We start from the raw sequence: 6,182 nt of genomic DNA, 5'->3' as shown, positions 1-6,182 counted from the left end.
CAATTTAAATTAGGTTTCTCGAAAGAGCGTTTCATGGAAAAGGGGTGGGCGGTAACTCTGAACGAATCTACTTTGAGGAAGTACATCGCAACTGTCTGGTCGTGTTTAGAAGCGAAGTGTGTCCTCCCGGCCTACTGGTTTTCGTATTTCCTCACGCGGCATGATGGATTACAACCCGAGGTTGGCTTTATGACTCTGGAAATGCGGTGTCTCAGAAATTTCTAAGCATATAACCGTGGCGTGCACCACCTTCGTGGTATTACGAGCCAAACTGTTAAGGAAACTGGATTCTAGGTCCTCAAAGATGTTTGTTTTTTTTCCCTCTAGTCACGGAACAAAGCTATCCGTACTGCTAAGATTTTCAGTATGGGTGGAAATCTTCAGTGGTTCAACCTAGGGATCTGCTTAGATCAGGTGACATGCTAGACCAGGGCGTAGGAGATCTGCTTGTAGAAGGTCATCGGGTACAAGGGCGCAGATGAAGAAGAGAGGAGAGAGAAGAACATTAAGAATAAACAGTTGAAATAAATTGAGATAATTGTAAATTGTTTTCTTAATAGATGTTCCATGTGTTTAACACCAAGCTCAAATGCCTATTACACCCACAAGCTGGGAATAAGTAAATGAATCAAGTTTCAAGAAAATGATTTAGATTTTTTATATAGCCAGTAAATTAATATGAAATTGATAAGTAATTAGAATAAAAAGTTAATAAATAATTTTAATATATCCATATACATTTATTTATTTCTGTATACATACTAAAAACCATTCTTATACCTGCTAACTATGATAATTCTGAAAACTCTCGATTGAATTATATATATTTAAAGCTTACTATAAATTGACATTTCATATTACTTAAAATTATATTATATTACATTTTTTACAACATTTCCGCTTCATACAACCATAAATTTGGTATTAGCAACAAAATATATTTAATCTATTTCCAAAGATCATAAAGTACTCTAATTTTATGTAAAATTATGATTGCGATAAACATAATTTTTGAAGTATTAAAAATATAAAAATAAAAATTTTAGTTTTTTATCGCTTCTTCAAACAACCAATAATCATAAATTTATGACAATTTTTCCATACTGTTTCGGTTAATCTTCAACTTCAATGTCCTAAAGATTAAATCACCCATTCACCTCTTTTTTACCTTCCTCTTATGTTCTCGGGAATACATGTTGTGACTATTCATATAAATTATTACAACAACGTAGTTTGTCATGAAATCAATTTTAGTTTATATGAGAGAGTAAGTAACGTTGCAATTGTAATCCACCAAAGTCGATTAAGTGAATTAAAGTCTCTGTAGGTTGTACGTGAAGATTTGATATGCGATTTAAAATCCTACTAAATGGGTGGTACATTTCAGCAATAAACAGCTGGTGTCTTCCTGGCAACATAATCAAAAATTTATTAATAAAATTATTTAAATTATTTATTCATCTTTTTCTACTTATACGTACACGGCTCCTACTGAACAGCAGAATCGATTTTTAAAACAGCATCGTTTGAATTTAAAACAGCAATTAAAACTGCTACATCGCCTTAAACCTGCAAAACATCTCAAATAATTGTAAATTGAAAATAAATTAGTAAACGCACGTTTAAAAAAAAAACATTATGATTCTTCATTACAGATTTTACTATTTATTTCTCAGGGATGATACGTTACAGAAGATAGATGATAAGACACTCCACGGTATACCTATACTGACCTATATCCACCATGGGATATATGGGACCTTGCCATATCTTGCCAGGATAACAAGAGGAGCGTCAGATTAGGGGTTGCAGCTATGAGGTTGAGGAAAAAGTTGAAAGAGGATGCCCAGTCAGTTCGGTCCCGTGGAAACTAGTATCTTTGTAACTTGGAAACTAGAATCCTTGAAAAGTTATTTAACCTTCAAATGATGTGGAGGATGAAATTCATGAATCAGATAGATATAAAGGAAATATTTGTTCAATTATAATAGGAGTATAGGATACACGATAAGAAAAATAGTACAAACTCAAATCAAAAATTTATTTAAATAAACTTACGAGGAAAAAACACAAAGCAGATAATAAAATCCATTTATCTTTCTTTCTATAACTCAACTACTAGTAAATTTCAATTCCTTAAATCAAAGTTTAAAATGTACTGGTAACAAATACTATTTCTCTACCCACCATCAGTCGAGAAGTAACTAATGTAGTTATAATCAGCCTTTCTTCTAAATTTTATAATATATATCTTGAGTTCATCATTGAGTATATTATAAGCTTGTTCATTCGATGGAAGTCTGTCAATCTGTCATATTTTTCAAACTTTGTATATTGGACCTTGTCTTTATTATGGTATTATTATTATTATGGTTATTTCTATTCATAATAATATTACTAACCTCAAAACTTAAAAAATTAAATATTGCATATTACTAACATAACATTCTACACACATGAAAACCCATATGCATAGACGTATTTAGTAAGGTATTACATACTAGCCAGTCCTGGACTTATGGGTATCCCAACATCACTTTCGTCCACCCGATAATGGGAAATGGTAGTTGATTCTCTATCTAGGAAAGATGTACTGAGAGAAATTAATGCAAAGACAGTGACTAAACAAAAAAAATGGTGCATTTTTCTTGACCAAATGGACAAACTTCCAGTAAATAAAAATCTTTATTTATAAGAGAGATATCTTATCTTTTAATATTAAATTAATTTATTGTTCCTAAGTGTTTTAATTTGATTTATTATCACTTGACACTGTATAGGGATATAAATTTCATCGTCGGGATTAAACTGACAAGATTATTTTGAAGAAAAATATTTCTTAATTAAACAAACCCAGTTAAATTTTACATGGTACACAGAAACTTCTCTATAACGGACATCTATTCCAAGTTGGTTCACGATGTAAAGATATTATCAAATAAATAGCTTAGGTTGTAAAGATGATATACCAACATGGGTTTTCCTCTATCGTTTTGGAGAGAGAGAAATACTTTATTTATCTATGCTGCCTAAATACATCAGGTTGCTATCTCACACAGCATACTTATCAGTCCGTAATCGGACATATATAAATTACACATATATGGTATAATCAGAAAAAAAGAGATCCAATAATAAGATATAAAAAACAATTTTTTTTTCCTTTTACATTCAATTTCCGTCTGTACAACAAATACAAATGTTTCAATTCATTCCTATTTTTCCTTATCATTTCTGCTCCTCCAATTTCACTCTTTCACAATTTTTTAATTCGCCCGTTCAACAAATTCGCTCTCTGGAATTCACCCTCCTAGATCCTCTTCAGTGACCCGCTAAACAAATTCAATATACAACAAACATTAACAAGGGGCAAGCGGCATGGATTGTTTATGAATGCGACCTTTAAAAGAGTTTTGTCATCTTTTGTTTTGTTTGCTTGCAAATAAAAAAAAATATTAATATCCAAGTCCTATTGATTTTTAATGCGATTTTCTTTAAATGAAAAAAAAACTTTCCTCAAGATCCTCTTCCAAACTATAATTTTTTTACCTTTCATTTCTTCTTCTGCAATATGATAATCTGAGTTGTCACCATTGTCATATTATCTATTTCATTTTCTAATACATCGTCTGTTATGCATATTTTATTCTTTTTTCCTCTTCCATAGCCAGTTCTTCCACATCCTTCTTGTCAACGAAAATCTAAATCATTTTCTCTAAAAAGTGTTTGAAAGCGAGAAAAATATTATCTTACTGACATCTGACAATTTATATATTTGTATGTCCAAATTTACTAAATGCACATAAGAATTAATCACCAACAAAATGTAATCATTCATACCACACATAATTTCGCAAGTTGTTTATAAGGACGACGAAAGATCTTCATCTCTCAGAGGTTTGTATCAAATACACTGAAGGTAGCACTGCTGGTGGAATAGAGAGATCTAAAAAACAGACAACTAGACAACATAAGTTTTAAATAAAGCGTCAATCGTGGGTTGAATAATCAATAAAATAGGACTTCATGATCGCCCTACTATGTTTGTGATAGTGAAATATAAATATAAACTATGCTTGAAATTCCCGCTTGCCAATGCTCGGATCAGGAACGTGTAAAGAGATTACTATTGGCATCATAGGCTGAAAAACTTAACAAGGAAAGTAAAAGTAAATAGGGTGGTATTAGAAGTTATTCGAATTAAGCCATGTTATCATTCTGTTGTACGTCATAGAGATCAAATGCAGTAAAAACTAAGCTTATTCTTGTTTGAGCCTGTTGAAATAGTATCCACTAGATGTTAAAAATAAGATAAACGTTATTCAGGGTTCACTATTATATCGTAACCTTATTATGCATGATTCAGCTTATTGTAATTATTTTTTTAGTCTAATTATTATTTTATTTTATAAATGAAATTATATCATGAACTTAATTTATCATTGTTTGTGTAATAAGGTAACTGGGTCTCATTTTACTGAAACATAAAGTACAATTCACTTTAGGTTAGTTGATATATTTTTTTTTAATAATTAATTAATTGTTATTTACCACTGTATAAATATATATACATCAAGTAAATTTGTTGTAATTGATTTAATGACATGATAAAAACATGTGGTGAATCTATCCATTTATAGAACTCCAAAAAAATGTCTCGAGGAGAAGATCTCGAGGCCATCTTCTTTTCAGACGCCTAGGAGGATTATTAGGTAGTGAAGGAGAAACCAGGTTAGAAACGTGTTGGTTTTGAAATTTATCAGGGTTGGTATCTGGTTAAAATATATATATATATTTTTTTTACCTCCTTCCTAATCATTTCTTACGTACGGGGTTTTTTTTTTTTTTTTAGTAGTGATCAACCTAATTTGACCATGTTGAGGGGAATCAGATCAAGTTATATATTTCGTGGGACCATCACGAAATGAAAAAAGTCTACCTCCACGCTGGATTCGAATTGGGCCGCCTGCAGTTCTCAAATTGCAAAGACTTGCACCTTAACCACCTGAGCTACGGACAACCTATTTCATAATGAGTGAATTAAAATTGCTAATGACATGTAGAATATATTTTTAATTTTTAAAGTCCTCTTCTTTTAAATTAAGGAAAATCAGAAGTGACTTCTCCTCTTGGATATCATCTACTAGAAATATGCGAAGAGAAGTGATGTTGGGCTTGAATAGGTCATACGCCCCGGACCCAAGGTTATCTCATGGCCCACGATTCACAACCTGTATGACACTTGCGTAACGCAACTTACCATTAAGTACATTTTAACTTACTGCCGAGCTTACGACTCCCTCAAATCTATCTATGATTTACGAGCAGACCTCCATTCCATCTTACAGAATAAGTAGCAGACTGTTGATAAACGTTTTATGTTTCTCAATCACTCCAAACTTTACTATAAAATTTATTCAAATTTTACCGCAGGATCCCATGTTAAGCCTTTTCAGTTTAAGGTCGAGGGTGTCAGTCTAAAAGTCAAAAAGATATTATTCTCAAGATATTATTCTTTGTACATTTTACTCTTTTTCAAAAGAAAAAATGAGTTGTTTTGAGTTCACCATATTTTAATAAAAATCTCACTATCATATTTTTATGAGACCATGAAGATTGATTACTGATTGAGGAAATACCGCTCCTTCAAGTGGCCCAATTCGAATTTCATTATCTCATCATATAAAAATTAATAAAAAGTAATTTAGTAATAATAAAAAGGCCTAAAGGAAATGTACTTTTATAACAAAAATTTTTTAAAAATACGTTTTACCTTCTTTTTATATTTTTGTTCTCTCTTAGTTGTGTAATTGGCTTCAAGAAATTAATCTTAAGGAATTAAATGTAATCCAAGAATTATGATCCCTGAAGAATAGGTAATAATATTCTGTGATGAATATAAAGAAGCCCTAAAAAATATAAGTGCTAAATATTAGCAATAAAAGTGGAGGAGAAGTAAGACAGGTTACAGTTATTAAAAAGCCTTCCTTTTTTGAGGGGACACGAAAGTATTTCAAGGAAAAAACAGGAGAAAGAAAAGTTAATTGACTCATAAAGGATCCTGTGGGAAATGGGTTCCAGTAGGAACAGCCGAGGGCAAATCTGTAGCTTGATATGAAAATAATACTTTCCCCAAAATTAAAAGTGCTCCTTCGCCTTTGTTAGGACTCATACAATGGCTT

At 31.4% G+C, this 6,182-nt stretch overlaps 2 long non-coding RNA genes across 3 annotated transcripts; one reads left to right on the top strand and one right to left on the bottom strand.

Annotated features, from left to right (window-relative positions):
* Positions 1 to 774: 774 nt before the first annotated feature.
* Positions 775 to 2,724, bottom strand: LOC106686968 (uncharacterized). The gene is made up of 3 exons (XR_001344092.3): positions 2,502 to 2,724; positions 1,482 to 1,569; positions 775 to 1,408 (listed from the first exon to the last, which is right to left on the bottom strand). It is a non-coding gene; the product is annotated as an uncharacterized lncRNA (long non-coding RNA).
* A 1,670-nt stretch (positions 2,725 to 4,394) lies between these two features.
* LOC136796921 (uncharacterized) lies at positions 4,395 to 5,051 on the top strand. Of its 2 annotated transcripts, none has more exons than XR_010844716.1 (3): positions 4,395 to 4,458; positions 4,641 to 4,764; positions 4,853 to 5,051. It is a non-coding gene; the product is annotated as an uncharacterized lncRNA (long non-coding RNA). The 2 variants fall into 2 exon arrangements; XR_010844715.1 differs by having other exon boundaries at positions 4,439 to 4,505.
* The last annotated feature ends 1,131 nt before the right edge of the window (positions 5,052 to 6,182 follow it).

Source organism: Halyomorpha halys, unplaced genomic scaffold (genome assembly GCF_000696795.3).
Source record: "Halyomorpha halys isolate HHAL.00 unplaced genomic scaffold, Hhal_1.1 Scaffold900.1, whole genome shotgun sequence".
Lineage (NCBI taxonomy): Eukaryota > Metazoa > Arthropoda > Insecta > Hemiptera > Pentatomidae > Halyomorpha > Halyomorpha halys.
Note: the sequence above shows the minus strand (reverse complement) of the source record. Positions and strands in the feature narration are given on the sequence as shown.